The sequence below is a fragment of the Schistocerca serialis genome, chromosome 5, assembly GCF_023864345.2.
Source record: "Schistocerca serialis cubense isolate TAMUIC-IGC-003099 chromosome 5, iqSchSeri2.2, whole genome shotgun sequence".
In the NCBI taxonomy this organism is placed as follows: Eukaryota; Metazoa; Arthropoda; class Insecta; order Orthoptera; family Acrididae; genus Schistocerca; species Schistocerca serialis.
In genome coordinates, this window is record NC_064642.1 from 38,162,972 (window position 1) to 38,184,381 (window position 21,410).

Sequence of the window (21,410 nt, forward strand, 5' to 3'; positions counted from 1 at the left end):
ATGGGACTTACTGCTGCTACAGTTGAAAAGAAAAAAGTTAAAAAAAAAGAGTCTGCTTTATAAAGTCATAATAAAAACAGTATTTTGTCACAATTGTAAATCTTCTTTGGTGGCAATAGAGGTGGACTTTTATATCCAGAATGAGCAGGACTTGAACAGTACAGAATTTTGCATATGAACAATGTTTGCCAGATAACTAATAGGCAAATGTTACAAAGAGAATGTCTACTGAACTCACTCCATATTTCATGAGAATAGACCTGAACAATGTGCAAATCAATGCTGTGAGAATTATGGCATCTAACAGGGAAGCACCGAAAGCTCACTTTACAAGGTATCCACATTCTTCAGGTGTGTGAAAGCAGAATTCAACACATTTAAGAATCTGGTGTGGAAAGCACAAAGGAGAATAAATGAAATATATAAAGGAATTATACTGCCTTAGCTAATGCAAAATCTCAAATGTGCCTTGAGGCTAGTAATGAGACAGTCAGTGAACCAAGAGCAAGTTTTGGATTGACAGCTATGTAGCTCTAGAAACATCATCACCTCCCAGTGACAAGTGTGTATGAAATGCAAGACCATCACTGTCTTTCTGCTTAAAGTGATAACACACACACACACACACACACACACACACACACACACACACACACACACACACAACTTGTACAGCCACATTTTGCTGGCTAAATACACAATGGCATTGCATCAGGTAGCATAATGTAGTGCACAGATTGTGTGTGTATTGGGGGGGGGGGGGGGGGGGGGGGGGGACAAACACACTTTAATTTTTTGAAACAGGGTTTGCCCAAAAGCTTGCAAGGTTTTCAGTGTTATTTACATGCCTGTTGACAACTCTACACATTTACTATTTACTGAGTAGTTACCTTCACTACCAAATTATATAAATTCTGGCACAACTTTCCATACCATACAGAACAATAAAGAATGGCTACAGTAACTAGTCACGTAAGTGTATCTGGCTGGTTAATTTCTTTAAAAAAAAGGACCTGGTTCCCACTTTGCAATATACTCACAAATTAGGAAACTGATTAAACAGTTCTTTCCCCACTCCACATGTCTGCTGTATTTTCTATCACAGTAGCCATTCCACCATTTGCCTTAAAAGATTTAGAGAAGCTATTGAAAATTTAAATTTGTCTGCGTGGGTGGGCACCCGAGTCGTACTGCTCCTGAACGTGATTCCTGTTACTTGATCCCTGCACCATATTCCTCAGCCAATATCAAGTCTTATCACGATTTGTCTCTTTGTGTGGTGAAATCAGTTGGTAAAGAAACTCCTACCATTCTGTCTTGGTAAAATACAGTCAGTTAAAATGTTGCATAATGAAATCCAGACACAGAAAGTACTGCACATTTGAGGTTATTCCTTTGAGAGTTGGAAGCTATACATCATCGGGTGATACCCTATTTATAAACATGTAAGGAAGACTTATCTGCATTACAAAACTGAGGCATTACATGGCTGAAAAGTTGACTTCACCAGCTGCAGCTTCCTGTCCACCATTTTCAGCCACTCCTATGGCCACTGACACGTGACTGTGTACTACCGCAACAGAAAGTCAGGAGACAGGCAACACAATGAGCCGTGGGACATTAAATACATGCTTCCTTGGCTGCCACATCTATTTACCTGTCTGCTCTAGTACCCAACAAAATGACACCACTTTTCCAGGCCTTCATAAGCAGAGAAGGGCATTCTGGATAGTCTGCACCTGTTGATCTGTTTGGTACACACATGTAGTGCTTAAGGGCACTCAAGAAATTGGGGGGATGAAATATTTTTCAGTACAATGCATCCTGTCTGTCCCAATGCCATCAAGATTGCAAGTAGCTCTTCACCTAACAGTCAATTCATTTGGTACACAGTTATCGAGGACACAATAAGGGAAAACTATGCAGCAGCCAAGAGAATAGGCCTGCTAAGAGCCATCTGTAACATGAGTTAAAAATTTATCTGCTAGTACCAATATTCCTGTAAATCAGTCAACTTCAACTTTGATATGGTGCTTGTGACAGTGAAGGATATGTATGCCCGGTGTACCATAAGCAGTACTGGAGTTCTTTAATGCACTAGTGACTTGCCTAATCCTCCCTCAAGGTAGAAAACTTAAAACTGTCTTGGGATATGAAATTTTCACAAATTCATACATTGTGCACCTATAATCTAGTTGAGATTGTACAAATACTATATAAAACTAGAGTGGACGTCTATTCTCCAAGACCTGTGACTGATGTAATTCTGGATGATATGTAGTGATAGGCTGCTGTGTTGATGCTGGAGAAGGAACAAAGAACAAAAACTGAAAAGGTATCCAGAAAGGAGCTATATTAATGTTTTTATTTGTGGGCAATATACTACTTATTGTAATGTCAAAAAGGATCGCATTTGAAATACTTTCTTGAGAGGAACCATTATCTATCAAATGGAAGTTTTCCAACACTATTGTGAGAAGCTTTGGCGAGCAATGATTGTGTGAATACAGGCAGAAACTCTACGAACACACCAGGCAAAGAATATTGTGCCTCCAGTTGTGTAGTTGCTGCCTCAAAGAAAAGCTTGCTGTATAGCTACTCTGGCTTACTTCTGACTGTAAATAGTAGATCCAATATGTCATTAACCCCCTCAGAGCAGTTAAGAAGGAATGTCCTGTTTATAATACCCTGAACAGGTGACCATAGACAATTAGTGCCACATTTATTTTTAATTTATTTTTATGCAGCACATTAATGCTTTGTTGAGTTTTATTGTTATATTGTGTTCACTTTATTGGAAATATAAAACGGGACACGACACAGATTAGAAACTACATAAGTTACTATGTTGCCATAACAATGACCACACAGATATTCTTTTCATATGTACACTCTGACAACTCATATTATTCTTTTTATGACTGCTAACCCTTAAAGATACACATAGCAAACATTTTTTAACCTGTTTTTCAACAATTTCCTCATCCCCCCCCCCCCCTTAAAATACAATGTTTTCAATAAATCTAAATCACGAGTTTCACAATTTCATTTAATCCAGTTGTCACTTAATATTTTACTACAACAAATAAGTTATGGCATCTGATTTCACGATTTCCAAATTTCTCAAACTTTGATCTTTGCAGAGCTTTGGTCAGTTTATCTGCTAACAGTTCTTCTATACTACAATAATTTATCCCTTCACTAAACATAGCAAAATTTCACATCTATATGTTTTCTTCATCTAACTAACTGTCCTGATTTGACCATTTGGATAGCACTTTGATTATCTACATTCTGCTGCTGAGATGTACTCTGCCTCAGTTGATGAAGTAGCTGTTACACTTCCTGCTTCTTGGAACACCAACTAATGGAGGCGCCATTATAAAGAACAATGTATGCACCTTTACTCTTCCTGTCTCTTATATCTTGTGCATTATCAGCATCACAATAGACATTTAGATGAATAGTGTCATTTTCCTCTTTCTTCTTATAGAAAAGGCCATAATTCTTGATATCCTGTAGGTATCTCAGAGTTCTTTTTACATTTTGGTAATCCATTTTCTTAGTGTTTTCTGTTAAATAGCTCTCATAATTGTCTGTAAAATCAAGATCTGGTCTGATTTTACATGAGAAATACATAAGACTTCCTATTGCTTCACGATATGGAAGTGTAATGTGTTCATCTCTCGATTTTCTTCACCTGCCTTTCCCTCTGGAACTAATGGAGTCTTCATGGCTTTACAGTCACTCATACTGAATTTTTCTAATATTTACTTCACATACTGTTTTTGATGTACAAATATTCCATCCTCTGTCTTCATTATTTGTATCACTATGTACATATCTAGATTTTCTACCTCAACCATTCCAAAATTCTTCTTAAGTATCTTTTCTATTCTCTCCAAGTCTGTTCCTATTATGATTCCATCATCAACATGTATAGTGATGTACATTTCTTCAGTTACATCTTTAAATATGCGTTGATCTGACTGCAACTGAATTAATCTTGTTTTCAAGAAATCTGTCAAGAGTTTTATTCCATCTGAATGGAGCTTGTTTAAGTCCACACAGAGCTATCTTCAAAACACAAATTTTTCCAGCTTCTTTGTATCTTCAGGTATTTTCATAAAAATCTCTTCATCCAACTTCCCATAGAGAAAAGCTGTTTTGCAACAAAGACTCTGATACGGAAATTTTTCTCTGCTGCCAGAGAAAACAAGTCTTAATGAATGTATATCTACTACTGGGCTGCATGATTTCTTGAAATCTATATCCTTTTCTTATTGACAATCAGTCTGGTCTTATGTCAACCATCATCTTTCACTTTAAAGAACCATTTGTTTGTTAAGATCTCTTTTCCTTACGCCTCTTGTGGACTGACCAACTTCCATATTTCATTCTGTTCAAGAGATTTTTTTCGTCTCCTACTGCTTTTAGCCAATCTTCTTTGTCTGGGCCATTAATACGTTCTTCATATGTAAGTAATGCTGTTTCAAAATCATAATATTTTAAAGTTTTCTTCAGACTGGTTCTATCCCTAAGATTGTAGTTTCTAGTGTCTTCATACCATGTTCTTTCTTCTCAATTTTCTTCTCGTTCATTTTATTGGTCTTGAATTTCATTTACTTGGTTGTTAGTGTCATTTGGTAGCTCACCAATCAAGATTTTTCTGTAGAGTTTCTTTTGTAACTCTCAGCTCAAATTCAACATCTCTTGACACGACATTATTTCTTCTTTATGCATCAAACAGTCTGTAGCCATTTGAGGCATAACCAACAAAAATGTATGAATTACTTTTTCATCTAGTTTCTTCAAGTGACCTAGGTTTTTGGAAAAAAATTCTTGATCCAAAAATCTGAAGTCTTGACAGATCTGATCTTTTCCTAAATCACTTTCAGCAGGTGGGGCAATTTGAATGATAGTTGGGCTCCTACTGATCAAGAATGCAGCTGTCAACACTGCCTCTCCCAGTCTTTTTTTTCCAGTTTGCCATAAAATATTATAACTCTTGCCTTGTGCATTATTGTCGATTTAGTCTCTCTGCTTTCCCAATGAGTTGAGGACTACAAGGAATACTATAGTCTATCACAATTCCTTTTCCTTCACATCAATTCTTAATCTCAAAATGGTTCAAATCTTATATCTCTGGCAGGAAACAAAGGGTGTTATTAGGAAAGAGACATGTATCAAGCTATCAGGCATCATCCAACTGGGAACTAATTACGTGTGGGGTCCCACAAGGTTCCATTTTGGGGCCCTTACTTTTTCTTGTGTATATCAATGACCTTTCATCAGTAACATTACCAGATGCCAAGTTTGTTTTGTTTGCTGATGATACAAACATTGCAATAAATAGCAAATCAAGTGTAGTCTTAGAAAGATCAGCCAATAAAATATTTGTAGACATTAATCACTGGTTCCTAGCCAATTCTTTGTCACTAAACTTTGAAAAAACACACTACATGCAGTTCAGAACTTGTAAGGGGTGTCCCAAGAGTATATGTCTAACATATGATGACAAGAAGATAGAAGAAGTGGACGGTGTTAAATTCTTGGGATTACAGCTTGATAATAAATTCAACTGGGAGGAGCACACCACAGAACTGCTGAAGCGTCTTAACAAATCTCTGTTTGCAATGCGAATTTTGTCAGACATAGGGGATATAAAAATGAAAAAGCTGGCATACTATGCTTACTTTCATTCCATAATGTCATATGGGATTATTTTCTGGGGTAATTCATCAAGCCAAGCTAAAGTTTTCCGGGCACAAAAACGTGCAGTAAGAATTATATGTGGTGTGAACTCAAGAACATCCTGCAGAAGCCTGTTTAGGGAACTAGGGATACTAACTACAGCTTCCCAATATATTTATTCCTTAATGAAATTTGTCATTAAAAATATATCACTTTTTCAAACCAACAGCTCAATTCATGGAATCAATACTAGAAATAAGAATAATCTTCACAAGGATTTAAAGTCACTTAGTCTTGTACAAAAAGGTGTGCATTATTCAGGAACACACATTTTCAATAACTTGCCAGCAGCCATAAAAAGCTTAACAACCAATGAAATTCAGTTTAAGAGAAGCCTAAAGGATTTATTGGTGGCCAACTCCTTCTACTCCATTGATGAATTTCTGAGGAAAACCAACTGATTTGTATATAAGTACAACATAACTTCTGCACAATTTCAGTGCAGTAATGTGTTCACTGAAAATTTGTGTGTGTGTGTGTGTGTGTGTGTGTGTGTGTGTGTGTGTGTGTGTGTGTAAGTATAATCTAACTTCTGCACCATTTCAGTGCAGTAATGTGTTCATTGTAAATAAGTATTACAGTAGTTGTATTACATGTTTCTTACCTTATAAATAAATATAAAACTTTTTTATTTTAAATTCAGTGCAATAGTATTTGTAAAATGACTCTTAGTGTTCATTAAAAAATGACGATCATTCCACTTGGGACCCGTGGAATGGTACATTAGCTTATTTGTTTTAGTTTAAATATTTGTCATGTATTGTTGTTTTTCTGACATGTTCCACATCCTGGAGGACCTCCTCACTACGGATCAATTGGAATGAAAGTAAATCTAATCTAATCTAATCTAATCACATCTTGCTTTTGACTCTTCCAGACTGAATTGATATTCATTTTCTAACATATCTTTTCTTATGAATCTTGCAGCCTCTGACTTGCATCTAAACAAATAGGTTACACAAAAATGAATGACATCATCCATTAAATGTTGGAGGTTCTACCTCTCCACAGATATCAGTAGGTATTGTTTCAAGTTGTCTTGTCGCTCTTTCTCTTACTGTAAAAAATAACTTGCTTGTTAGCCTAGCTCTCACATAATGCTTCTGCTGAGCGTAAACTATTATGAACTTCATTGCACATTCTTAGTCTTTGATGTACAGTTTATACCTGGATGACATGGCTTCTTATGCCATTCTTGTTTTTCTTCTTGTTTCAGTGGTGATTGTACATCTGATTTAGTGTTCACTTAATATACTCCATTTCTTAAATATACTCCATTTCTTGTTTTGTGTCCTTCCAAAATGTGTACTTTATAGATTTGAACAGAATGTTTAGTAAACACTACTGTACAACCATTTCCAGAGATAGATTTCACAGCTTTCAGATGTCTACTCGGCTGAACATGCGTAACATCTTTGGGAACATAGTTATCACTGACAAAGTTGCCTGTTGCTACCATTTTAATTGACCCGCCTTGTTTGGCTACTTTCACAATGCTATCATGGCCTTTCACATTTGTTAACTTTTCCCTTCATTAGACCTGTGTCATGAATATGCACTATCAACAACCATGACAATATCTTCTTCTTGCTGGCTTCTTGTGGAACCTTTTCTTTGTGACATTCATATGCAATAAATGCAGTGTCTTTATTGATGTCTTGTTTATTGTTTTCTTGAGTGTCTAGATCTCCTTTAATGCCTTTAAATGGGGAAAAATGATATTTTTGTGCTGTCTTTATTCTTAAAATAACAATTTTCTTCTTTGTGGTTTGTCCTTTTGCAGCAAGGATGAGACTTTTAATCGTTCCTCTTCTCTTATGAGCCTTCCAATTAGACTTACAATTTTCTTCTCACCACTGGGCAACAAGTGTTTGAATTCATCTGGCAAATTAGATAGCGTCTTGGGTACGATCCTAGTGTCTGTCACCATTTTTCTGACTGGAGACGATTCAGTTCAAATGCTATATTCTGCAATGCACTTATATTATTAGCTATGTCTCTATTTTTATAGTACTTGAAGAAACTATAAAATTCTTAAAGCAACTACCGAGTTCTTTGAGAAGCATCTTTTTCATAAATTGCTTTCAGTTTATCATACATACCTTTGGAAGTTTCACAGCACGGTACATGATTCACAATTTCCTAGCATTCAGTTCCATCCACAACGTCACAGACATCTTGCATATTAAATAATATTCTAATTTCAACATCCCACAGGCAGAATGTACTACTGTATTTAAGCACTTGTACATTATGAAATTCTTTGTTTTCTTGAAGCTACTTTTAAGTGGATTTTATTTCATTTTTATTTTTCTCAAAGCATGGTCCAGTGTCTGCTGAGTTTTTTTTATTATCTTGTGTTCACTTTATTGGAAATATCACAGCACACACAACAGATTAGAAACTACGTAAGTTACTATGATGCTACAACAACCGACCACACAGACATTCAAAATTGGCAGCCCTTAAAAACGCACACAGCAAACATTGTTTTTTACCTGTTCTTCAGCACTTTCAATAATCATTTCCTTTCATTAGCTTTGAAAATGCTGTTATCTTGCTTTCAAAGACTGTTCTGTTTGGTAGTTGTATTCAGACCCACAAAGTTCTCATTAGAATGTAGATTCCCTGTGACTACAGAACTGAGAAGAATTTGCAGGGACTGATGACCACAACAAGTAGGAGGACCCTATATTGTATGGGAACTATAACTTGGCATGCAGGCCCCTTAGTTTCAGATCGGAAACCGTTGGCAGCAGTCAGAAGATTTTGTAGTGTGGCGTGGCAATTTGCACATGTTGCCAACTGTGCAGTGTAGACTGCATTTGTCTTCTGCTTTGTTGCCAGCTATGTCGGTCGCTTAGCTGTGATATTGCTGTCAGTGTGTAGTAGCTGTGTTCTCACCGTTTCAAAAATGAGTGACGATCCCGTTAATGGCCCATCGGGGCAGTTACTGTCGACTTCAGTTCAGAAAAAGAATCCGGTTATAAGGAGTGCGTGCTTGTCATAAAATGATGATGTATGTAGTGATGTGCTGCGATGATAAAAAATCTCTGTTATACTCGATATGGCAGCCTTCCCTCAGAGTTGCTATGCACACTGGGAAGAGCCTGCGTAGTATTGCAACAGTTAGAGAATTTGCCAGTAATCACCCAGACGTATCCCCAGGAACTCCAAGCAAAAGGAGGTTAGTTTCAATTATAATCCTTTTAGAGAATATTTCTAAATTGCTCCACATTTGGTTGTAATTAATTTAAAATGTGTACTCCTTTACTGCCTGAGCCACTAGAAAGTCATATGCTTACTGTAATGACTAATCGTACACTTTAACCCATTTCTGAAATTATTTGAATGCAATTTCAGTTCGTAAAAAAAGCGTGCAAACTGAAGCAGTTGTTGATGACTTCAACAAATGAGTCATCAGGGAACAGGGACACAACAGAAGAGTTTTACACTGTGCAAAAGGTTGTGCCCTGTGCGAAAACTTCTGCCACTTCTTGAACAGAAGATTGGTTGGGGATGAAGTACAACTGTTATAACCTTTAATCCTAACAAATTGCGTGGATATACAACGTAGAGCAATAGCGAGTTACATGCTTCCAACTCCGAATCTGTCACTCCACTGCCGAGCCGTGACATGCGGCCGGCGCCGTTCATAGCCAGGTGGCGCTCCCGCGCTCGGCCGAGCTGCGGAGCGCCTCTATCGCCGTGTTCGCGTACTGACGTAGCGGCACTTTTAAATCTCGTGGCACTGTCACAACACTTTTCCCCCCTTGAAAAAAAACACACTTCCTTGGAGGCACGGACAGTGCGGAGACATCCATGGCCTCTTGGGAGGCCCCGAGAAGATCCCGTGGAGAAACGCGAGAGTATGGTCGAAAATGTCCAGGATGGAAGCTTGCGCGTGGAACGTGCCTCCTGGATGAGATGATGGGGGAAAACTCTGGAGCAGCATCCATAGGTGTCGTGGGCCTGGGTGTGTGCCCCAGCGAGATGGGTCCCGGAGAAGGCGGCGTCACGACTGGGGCTGGTTCCAGCGTACTTGGAAGCGGTAGCGACGTCGGCTGCAGCAACACGCCCGGAAGATCGGCAGCAGCGACAGGACTGGCTTCTCGGGCTGGTGGAGACGAAAGAAGGGACGGTGGCACCGGCATGGCTACCACTCGTGGGCGCATCTGGTCGTAATGGCGAACAACAATGCCGTCGTCCGTACGTATTTCACAAAGCCGGCGGCCGCGAAGAGCCTAGACCACCCCTGGAATCCATTTAGGGCGAGATTCATACCCCGTGCCCACACGTCGGCGCCCACCGGGTATTTTCCCGCACTAGGGGGGACAGTACAAGGCCCGACAGGGTGAAGCAGGTGCAGCAGAGTGCGCGGTTGGCGGCCATGCAAGAGTTCAGCAGGGCTGCGATAACCCAGAGGCGTGAAGCGATAAGAACTCAGAAATTGCAACAGAGCGTCATCTGTGGAAAAATCACTAAGGAATTTTTTCATCTGGCTTTTGAAAGTGCGGACAAGGCGCTCGACCTCCCCATTCGATTGCGGATGGAAGGGCGGTGCTGTAACTTTGAACAACAAACGGAAACTTCGAGAAGGCGTCAATCAACAGTAGCCAATAAGTACCGAGGAAGGGGCCGGCAAAGTCAGCGTGCACCCGTTCCCATGGCTGCGCTGGATCAGGCCACGGAGAGGGCATAGTACGAGGTGCAACCAGTTGTTGAGCACACTGACCACACGCAGCGACCATGTGGGCGATGTCCGAATCAATACCGGGCCAATAAACGTGCCTGCAGGCCAGGGACTTAGTCCAAGAAATCCCCCAATGGCCTTCATGCAATAGTTTGAGAACATCTTTGCGAAGAGAGGCCGGCACCACGACCCGTGGAGATGCGCCATCCATGGCCAGAAGAACAACACCCTCACGAACAGACAGATGAAGGCGCAATGCATGGTAGTTGCGAAGGGGATCCGATGCCCGGGCCTTGGTCCTGTCCGGCCAACCTCGTTGAACAAAACCGATCACCTGACGCAGGACCGGGTCCCGCGCAGTAGCCGACGCGACCTGCGAACCTGTAAGGGGAAAACCCTCGACTGCACGACGTTCTTCCTCATCAATGTGGAAACAGAGTAGTTCATCTCGATCGAAAACCGGGTCGGGGCCCATCGGCAAACGCGACAACGCGTCAGCGTTGGCGTGCTGGGCCGTGGGACGATAGTGAATCTCATAGTGAAAACGAGACAAGTATAAGGCCCAACGTTGCAGGCGGTGAGCTGCCTTATCTGGAAGCGATGCTGAGGGGCTGAACAGAGAGACCAGCAGCTTGTGGTCGGTGATGAGGTGAAATTTAGAACCATACAAAAAAACGCTGAACTTTTTTAGAGCATAAATGATAGCGAGCGCCTCCTTTTGGATTTGACAGTAACGCCGTTGGGCATCGTTGAGGGTCTTGGAAGCGTAGGCGATGGGTCATTCCGACCCATCCTCATACCAATGGGCGAGAACAGCCCCTAGGCCATACTGTGACGCGTCAGTCGCCAGAACCAAGTGCTGACCCAGACGGAATGTGGCAAGACAAGGCGCCGACTGCAAATGAGCCTTGAGGCGGACAAAAGCCTGCTCACACTCGTCGGACCAGCAAAAAGGAACATTTTTGCGTAACAGCTGATGCAGAGGATGAGCCACCGCCGCCGCGGAGGGAATGAATTTGTGATAATAAGCAATCTTGCCTAGAAACGCCTGAAGTTCTTTGACCGTAGACGGCCGGGGTAGAGCGGTAATGGCCGCAACGTGCTGTCGTAGAGGACGTATACCCTCACGGGACAAGTGGAAACCAAGATAAACAATGGAGGGTTGGAAGAACTGTGACTTGTCCAGATTGCACTTCAACCCAGCCGAATGCAGAACCCGAAACAGCGAACGCAAATTGCGAAGGTGCTCCTCAGAGGAGACCCCCATGACAACAATGTCATCCAGGTAGTTGATGCAGCTGGGAACGGAAGCCGTGAGCTGTTCCAAAAACCGCTGAAAAATGGCCGGCGCGCTAGCGACGCCAAATGGTAACCGCTGGTACTGATACAACCCACAAGGAGTGTTGATGATGAGAAATTCCTTGGAAGAAGCATCCAACGGCAACTGATGGTACGCGTCCGATAAGTCAAGTTTGGAAAAGAACTGGTCCCCAGCGAGCTTGGTAAATAACTCCTCAGGACGGGGAAGAGGATAAGTGTCAATGAGGCTCTGAGTGTTGACAGTGGCTTTAAAATCACCACACAATCGCAGACTCCCGTTTGGTTTAGAAACCACCACGATTGGCGATGCCCATTCGCTGGAGGTAACAGGAAGGAGAATCCCTGAAGCTGTTAACCTGTCTATCTCAGCCTTGACAGGTGCACGCAACACCATCGGAATAGGGCGTGCCCAGAAAAACTTAGGGCGAGCCGTAGGCTTAAGAGTAATGTGGGCTTCAAAATCCTTGGCACAACCCACACCAGCAGAGAACACGGACGAGAATTCAGAACACAATCCATCCAGCTGTTGATACAGAATATCCTCAGATATGAGGTGCACATCATCATCAATGGAGAACCCGAACAACTGGAAAGCATCATAACCGAACAGGTTTTCAGTGCCAGCATGATCCACCACATAAAACGTGAGGGGCCGAACAACAGACTTTTAGGCAGTGGAAGCATCAAACTGGCCAACGATAGGAATTTTCTGCTTATTATAAGTTCTCAGATTTCGCCTAACTGGAGACAAGGGAGGGGAGCCCAACTCCAAATACGTGCGAGAATTAATGAGAGTTACTGCAGAGCCAGTGTCCCCTTGCATGCGAACGTCGTTATCCAGAACACGAACAGTAACAAACAACTTATTTGTTTGAGAAAGCACACAGTTAACGTCCATGTCCGATGCCTCGTCCTCGTCGACAGGAACTTTAGGGGACTGACACACAGAAGCAATGGGCCTTTTTTCCTACATGAATTACATGTGGCCCAACGTTTTGGACACGTGGCCCTGTCATGCTGTACGAAACAACGTGGACAAGAAGGAAGTGCGGAACGAACCTGCTTCTTTCTGTGGTTGCTGTTTTCGCTGCGAGCGTGGCGGCCCAACGCGACGTCGTTGACGCGAGTGAACCGCCGCCACATCGTCGTTCCCCTGTGAAACAGGCAAATTGTCCGTGTCGAAAGTGGTCTGTACAGCGCCTACATCACACCACGCGTCTATTTGCGCACCAGCAGCGTGAGACACTTCAAAAGATTGAGCGATGCTTAGAACTTCCGACAACGACGGGTTTGGCAGTTGTAAGGCACGTTGCCGAACTTCTTTATCAGGAGCAAGCCGGAGAATAGCGTCCCTAACCATTGAATCAGCATAAGACTCATGATGAGTGTCCGTGACAAACTGACATTTCCTACTCAGACCGTGTAGTTCCGCCGCCCAAGTCCGGTAGGATTGATGGGGCTGTTTACGACACCGGTAGAACGACACGCGGGCGGCAACGACATGGGTGTTTTTTCGGTAATAGTTAGACAATAAGTCACACATTTCTTGGAAGGACAGAGAGGCTGGTTCCCGCAGAGGGGCTAACTGAGATAGCAGCTGATAGATCCGTGGGGAAATCCAAGATAGAAATAACGACTTACACATAGGAGCGTCGACAACGCCGAAAGCCAAGAAGTGTTGCCGCAAACGCTTCTCATAATTATCCCAGTCTTCAGCGGCCTCGTCGTAAGGAGGGAACGGAGGCGGAGAAGAGGAAGACAAGACGATGAGTAAGCGACGTCGACAACGCCTGAATAGCAGCCGTCAGCTGTGTTTGTTGCGCCCGAATAGCAGCCGTCAGCTGTGTTTGTTGGTCAATGAGCGCTTGCAGAAGCTGTTCCATGTCTGCTCCGACACGAACACACAATTCCACAAAGCAGGAAAAAAAATATCTGACCTCGTCGCCAAAAAAGTGTTATAACCTTTAATCCTAATAAATTGCGTGGATATACAACGTAGAGCAATAGCGAGTTACATGCTTCCAACTCCGAATCTGTCACTCCACTGCCGAGCCGTGACATGCGGCCGGCACCGTTCATAGCCAGGTGGCGCTCCCGCGCTCGGCCGAGATGCGGTGCGCCTCTATCGCCGTGTTCGCGTACTGACGTAGCGGCACTTTTAAATCTCGTGGCACTGTCACAACAACAACCACTCTCAGGAAAGTGTTAAAGCCCATTGGTTTCATGTGGAGAAAAGTTGAAAACAAGAGGACTTTATGATTAGAACGTGTCGACATTGTATACTGGCGGTCCCTGTTCCTCGTAGAGTTGAAAAATATCAGGGAGGCTGGCACAGAAATTTATTTGGACGAATCCCGGATGGACAGTAACCTAACGTGCAGCAGATGCTGGCAAAAAAAGATGATGTGGGTGTTACCGTGTGTGGAAGCGTCTCCAGAAGACTAATAGCTGGAAGTGTGGGTTCTAGAAACAGATTTGTTAGGTAGGCAGAGCTAAAGTTCTGAGCCAAATCAAGCCAGGGAGATTACCACGGGCAAATGAATTCTGCCAACTTGGAAAAATGTTTCAAAGAGCTTGTACTAACAAATATTTCTCTACACTCTATAGTAATCATGGACACTGCACCTTATCACAGCATACAACTCAACAAACTGCCCACCAAATAAGATAGGAAAGTATCTATGATACAGTGGCTGCAGAATAGAAAAATCCAATGTGATGAGACTGTGACAAAGGAGGGACTCTACTCCTGGGTTCGGGAGAAGAATAGGGCGGCAGCAAAGTCGTATACAGTTGATATACTGGCAACAAGAAAGGGCCACAAAGTAATTCACTTGCCGCCACACAATTCGATTTGAATGCCATTGAGCTAGCGTGAGCAAAAATAAAAAGTCTCTTTGGGGAGCGCAATATTACAGGTGACATGTCATCTGAAAATCTGTTGACTCTTGCAAGTGCTTGTTTTCAAGCTGTTACTGAGGAAGACTGGAAAGGCTACTGCAAAAAGGTACACATGATGGTGTGATGGAAATAGCCTTCGACAACCTCACCGTCGACATTGGCACTTCAGATACCAGTGACGAGTCAGAGAAAACGATTACGTGCGAAAGTGGAACTGTTAATGCATCGGAATTATCAGAAGTGTCATCAAAATTGGCCTGTTTCATTCTTGTTTTATTATACATTTGTGTTGAAAGTTATTATAGCTTTGCTGAAACGTGTGGCATCCAGTAAATTTAAAAAATAAACGATAAGTTATCTGCCATTCTTAATTTCGTAAATTGTTCTATTGCATACTTCTAATTCGCATTTATTTTGATACAGTAATTGATAATGTAAGACGTTAATGTCTTTATTTAATATGTCAGTACAAACAGTGGTCTCAATTTAGATAGCACAAAGTATTTGACTGACTATTAACTCTATCCTACACATCGCTGCTTTTGTGGAAGTTTAAGAAACACGTTCGCGTTGCCTGAACTGCGCACTTGCAGTACACGGAGGCAGAGTTTGTTCACCTCCTCACCCCGCATTCCCCGCTAGGAGATGCCACATAATAGTTCGTGTACAGTAACAGTGCCGAAGTAGTTGTTCGCTCAATGTTAAGATTAATAATTCTCGAGACGTCACGCTTCCCTCAAGAATTAGATCTCTGAGCAACCAGATGGTCAGTGCCACAGCATGCTTTGTGCAGTGAAGTCACCCAGCAGGAGGAATCTGCCATGAAGTTATGTTATAAGATTAGTGAGAGGCTACTAGTCTCAAGGCCTCTTCTTGAGGTAGTAAGCAAAATTTATTTCTTGTCTACACAGTCACAACAGTTCTAACCTGAGCGAGTAGTTCCTCCAGTGTGTCCTAAGCCCAGTGTTCCACAGCAATATGAAGTCCATCTTTGCACTGAGGTTTTTCTGTGTCTTACGCTGTATCTTTTCACCAACTTGGGAAATCTATAACGCACAAGGAATTCGGTGAAGAGCTCAGTGGTTTCCTCGGACTTCATAGCTACAGAAGGCCGTTCCAACACTGGCCCTCGGTGCACAGGCACCCCCGAGTACCCGTCGGCTCACCTGAAGGCAGGTGCAAGTAGTTCTTGCCAAACATTCTATTCTCTGCCCGTTTCAACCACTCAAGCATCCCCGCTCAGCCAGGCCAGTAACCTGAAGTAGGTTATGGCCCGACTGTCTAAATGTCTGCATACCTGCTGTTTGCCCACCAGTGGGGGCCTGGCTGCCTGCACTCCGGCACACAGCTGGAGAGCCTAGTCTACAGAAAGACTGTTAAGTAAGGTTGACTGGTCTAATAGGTGTGGTTGCAGTTTCCTAAGACATCAGCTTTTGGTGATGATGGGAATTTATCTGTTGTTGATACTTTAGTCTTCTTTACATGTCAGCTGCACGCACACAGTTTGTTTTGCACAGCTAAGAGTAAGCTTCATTAGTTGCATGGAAGACATGAACTACATTGCAGCTGATGTGATCCAACAACTGCTCACACACAGGCAGATTTACACTCGTCATTTACCTTTGTATTTCGACACGCTATATTATTGCACTAGTTTCTTCACTGTAGCAGCAGCAAGTAACTTTGAAACAGTAAGCAGTTGTTGAATTTTATCTGGTTTTTTCCCTGTATCTTCTTATCTTCTTTTCATCCAAGAAAACAAGACAATCCCAATCACTTACATAATGTCTTGTACCCCAACTAACACAATAGTGAACACTGAAAAGAGGTGTGAAGTTTATGGGGGACCTGGTCAAAATTTCTGGCTGTTACCTGACCCTTAGAAAACTGACCAACATCTGAAATGACCAACATCTTAAATGATTTGGTACACACAGCTAAGCTTTTTAGGGGAGAGAATCTGCTTTGACATACTGTGAAAGAACAGGCATGTCCTTACAAATGCCACCTTCCCTTGCAATTCAGCATTACTTTTTCATAATGTTTTGTATGTTACTGAAACCATTAGCCTCCCATTGTTCCTGTAATTCACTTGTGCCTAAATCCATTAAGTCCCAAACCACTTTCTTAAAATTAAAATACCTCCACGCATTTCAGTCAGAATTGCGTATGTTCTACAACAGTGTAGTCTGATGTGGTGTGAGAGTTCCCATTGGCAAAGTCCCATTTCAGACATCTTGCTGTCGCATCCAACAATTTCTTTGGGGAGAAAGGAAACATCTTTATAATATACTTTCTTCTCTCTTTATGTTTTAAAACACATTCTGATATTTGATACATGTTCTGTTACATTAATGCTTACTTTTGTTTGCACATGTTCAAGAGGGCTGCACTCTTCACTTATTTAGTTACATTGGGTGTTAATGTTATGTAACAGTACATCCCAACCTCCAGAAAGGTTTTTAATAAAACAATAGACTCAACTGAATTCCCATACAAACTTGGAGATACAAAAACCCATTTATTTGGGCATAATTTGTCTGGATACGTCCAATACAAATGAATTGTGACAGGCATCCCAGAGGTTACTGTGGATGGATTTTTGGAGGTGGCATAGATAGTCAGCCTTGTGACATAGTCCTGCACACATTTTCCAAAAACTGTCTCAAGCTGTTAGTCCAGCAACATACACACAATGAAAATATTTTAGATCTTGTAGGTACAAACACCTTATCAATACTGTTAGTATACAGACAGGGATTAGTGATCACATCATCATTGAAACAATAGTTACTAAAGTTAATAAATCCACCAGGAGAGCGAGGATAGTTTTTATGCTGGAAAGAGCAGACATGCAGTTGTTACCATGCTACTTAGACAATGAGAGCACAAAATTTAGCTCCAATATGATGGACATAGAGGAATAATGGAAAAAGTTTATATTAAATGTAAATCATGCACTGGAGAACTACGTGCCAAGTAAGTGGATTAAGGCTGTACAGAAAGATCAATGCGCAAAGCATTCAACAACTTCCGCATTGTATGTTAGTGTAAGATACTGGTAAGAACGCACGAAAATTCTGGTCCTACATAAAATTAGTAAGTGGGTCAATGGTTTCTATTCAGTTGTTTATCAACCACTCTGGTGTTGCAATAGAAAACAGTAAAAGGAATGCTGAAGTTCTAAATCTCACATTAAAAAAAATATTCTCATAGGAAGACCATAGAGATGTACCACTGATTGACTGTTGCACTGTCTCCTGTATGGAGGATATAAAAATAGGTATCCCTAGTATTGAAATGCAAATGAAAGAGTTGAAAACAAGTAGGATGCCAGCTCTTGATGGAATACCCAATTTTGTTTCACAGAGCGTACTCTTTAGCACTGGTCCCTTACTTAGCTCGCATTTATCTCAAATGTTTTATCCAGCACAAAAACTCAAGAAAAAACTGCAGGTGACTGTCATAAATAAGAAGGATAAAACAACAGACCTGCAAAATTACAGACCAATGTCCTTAACATCCATTTGCTACAGTATTATTGAGCATATTTTAAGTTGGAATATAATAATTTCCTTGAGACAAAAAAGCTTCTGATCAGAAATCATCATGGATTTAGAAACCTTGCTTGTGTGAAACGCAGCTTAACTTTACTCACACAACACCTTGTGAACCATGGATGAAGGGCAACAGGCAGATTTCTTATTATTGCTGATATTTGATTTATGAGCATGAGGCTGTGGTCCAAGGCATCAATTTTTGCCTTCAACCACAGCCTAATTCCCATAAATCAAATGTCAGTGATAATGCAAGTACTGAATGTGAAAACCTGCATCCTATGATTCCATATTCTCAGATTTCCGGGAATCATTTGACAGTACATACTATTAAATCTTCAGAAAACAGTCACTAAGATGAATATTAGGTACAAGAAACTGGCCATTTATGCTGTTATTTAAAATGTTACTGGCACATGTGTAACTGCTGTATCTTCAAGAGTAATATATACTTAAAAAAACCAAGATTTAAAAAAAGGCAAGGTGAAGCTATTGAGTATTTTCTTCCTGCTGATCTCCCAAAATTTCTTGCTCACTAAAAAATGTGAAGTATTTGTAGCAGAATTACAGCAACCTATGAATCCTAATGAGTACACACAAAATTATATCAATGATTAGCCATTCACAACAGTAGTTGTTAAGTTCTTTATGTTACGTTTCTTTTAAAATAATTCAGAAATTGACAACAGATGGCAGCACCAGTCAAGGGACATGTAGCAAGACATCCATTCATTGTTCTTAGATGAAATGAGTCCAGCTTTGAGCGACAGATGGCTCGTGCATTGAGAAATTCACAGCCTTACATATACTCTGTCGTGGTCTTTTTTAACACAGAGTTGTGGCCAGAATGTGGTCAGGTTTGGTCTTTAACAAAGGTCTCAGCATACGGAATGGGTTCTTCGATATGTGAGTAGCTTGGAAACTTCTTAAGTAACATAACCCAATACATTGTCCTAAATGGCGAGTGTTCGTAAGAGACAAGGGTATTTTCAGGAGTGCCCCAGGAAAGTATGAAAGAACAACTCATATCTTTTATGTACACAAAAAAATATATACGACAATATTATGAAAAGGATAGACTGCTACTTACTTACTTACTATATAGAGCAGATGCCGAGCACACACAGGACCAACAAAAAGACTGCTATGCATGTCAAATATCAGCAGAAGTCCACTGAAGCTGGCCTCAGTGGTCAGAGATAGTGGTCATGTGTGTACGAGTTATGCTTGTACGAATGTGTGTGTATTTTCTCTATGTGAGTAGAAGGTCTTTTGGCTGAAAGCTCATGTGTCTAGCAGTCTTTCTGTTGTGTCTGTCTGTGAGTCAACATCTCCCCTATATGGTGTGTAGCAATTGGTCCTTTTTATAATACTATTGTTAGACCATCCAGGATTTTCCATTGTTACATAAACAATCTGATGGATAGGGTGAGCAGCAATGTACAACTGTTTGTTGATGACACTGTAGTGTTTGAGAAAGGGTTATCATTGTAAGGGGACAGCACGATGACCTATGGGACATTCCACACGTTTCCTTGGTTGCCACATCTGCTTACACATATTCCCTAGTGCCCAGCATAATGACACCATTTTTCGAAGCCTTTGTAAGCAGAGATAGGAGCTCTGATAGTCTGCATCAGTTTATTTGTTTGGAACACAGAGCTGCAGTGCTTGCACGGCACTCAAAACACTGCAAGAGATGAGAAATTTTACAGCGTAACTACAACCTCTGTCCACCCCAATGCCTTCCAAGGTTGCAAGTAACTCTTCATCAAACACACTCAGTTCATATGATACACAGGTGCTGAGGACACAATAAGGGAAAGCCAAGCAGCAGCCAAGAGAATAACTGTGCTAAGACCAATCAGTGAACAATAGAGGATACATTCTAAACAGAACTTTTATTTGGTGTGATGGATGGCAGCTTGATTTAAATGTAGAAAAACTTAAGTTAATACAAGTGAGTAGAGAACAACAATCCTCTAATGTTCAAATACGATGTTAGTGGAATTTTTCCCAACACATTCACATTGGTAAAATATCTTGGTGTAACATTTCAAAGCAATACGAAACGGAAGGAGCGCATAAGGTCTATAGTGGGAAAGGCGAATGACTACCATAGGTTTATTGGGAGAATTGTAAGAAAAAGTATCTCATCTATAAAGGAGATTGCATATAGAACACTAGTGTGATCCATGCTAGAGTACTGCACAAGTGTTCAGATATCTTCATCAGGTTTGATTAAAGAAAGGCATCAAAGCAATTAAGAGGCTTGCTGCTAGATACTTTACCAGTAGGTTTGATAGATGCTAGAGTATTATGGAAATGCTCCGTGAACTGAAATGGGAATCTTTGCAGTGTAGAGTTTAGAAAACTAGCATTTGTGGCTGCCTGCAGAATGATTCTACTGCCACCAACATACATTTTGCTTAATGACTGCAAAGACAAGATAAAGAGAAATTTGGGCTCGCATGGAAGCACTCAGACATTTTAAAGTGTAACAAGAAAGGTAATGACTAGTAGTGATACATGGTATCCTCCACCATGCACAGTGTGGTGGCTTGTGGAGGTTGCATATAGATGCAGAACAATATCTTGACCTCAATAGACATCCACACTATTGGACATAGCTCCCTCTTTGTTGAGGTTTGTTTACAGAAGTGCGATGCAATCCTGTCAGTTAAGCTGAATTCTCCAATTCCTGTGCCAAGCATAGTTACAATGTTATATCACATAAAGCAGTGGACACTGAGAGCCATTCATGGCCTAGCAGTTATAGAAGAGTGATGGAGCTGACCATACCTAGCCTAGGAACCACACATTTCCCTCAAATGAGAACTAAGTGTGCCCTGTTTCTATTAATACCTGACAAGAAGAAATCATAAAGTGGTATTTATAGAGTACTTCTGGTCTGAGTATATTCTTATGTCTTTGTGTCGTCTTGCATGAAATGTGTGCAAGTGCTTATCTAAGCATCAAAGTTCACATTAAAACTCAGGTATTCCTTGATTTATGTGCTATTTATGCTCTACTTATTCTAAAGTGAAACATATAGTAGTTTTATGTGAAGCAGTAAATTACTTTTTATAAAGCATAATAGCTAAGTATGCAAGACATCAAAGCAATGTAAGTGGGATAAAGAACTTAGTAAGTTTTACAGCACCGATTACTCTTGAAGAGATTGA

General features: G+C 41.2%; 1 protein-coding gene across 1 annotated transcript in view; it reads right to left on the reverse strand.

The window, feature by feature from the left end:
• Positions 1-21,410, reverse strand: part of LOC126481368 (PWWP domain-containing protein 2B-like) — a 212,935-nt gene that overhangs the window by 14,012 nt on the left and 177,513 nt on the right. The gene's annotated exons all lie outside the window — the stretch shown is intronic.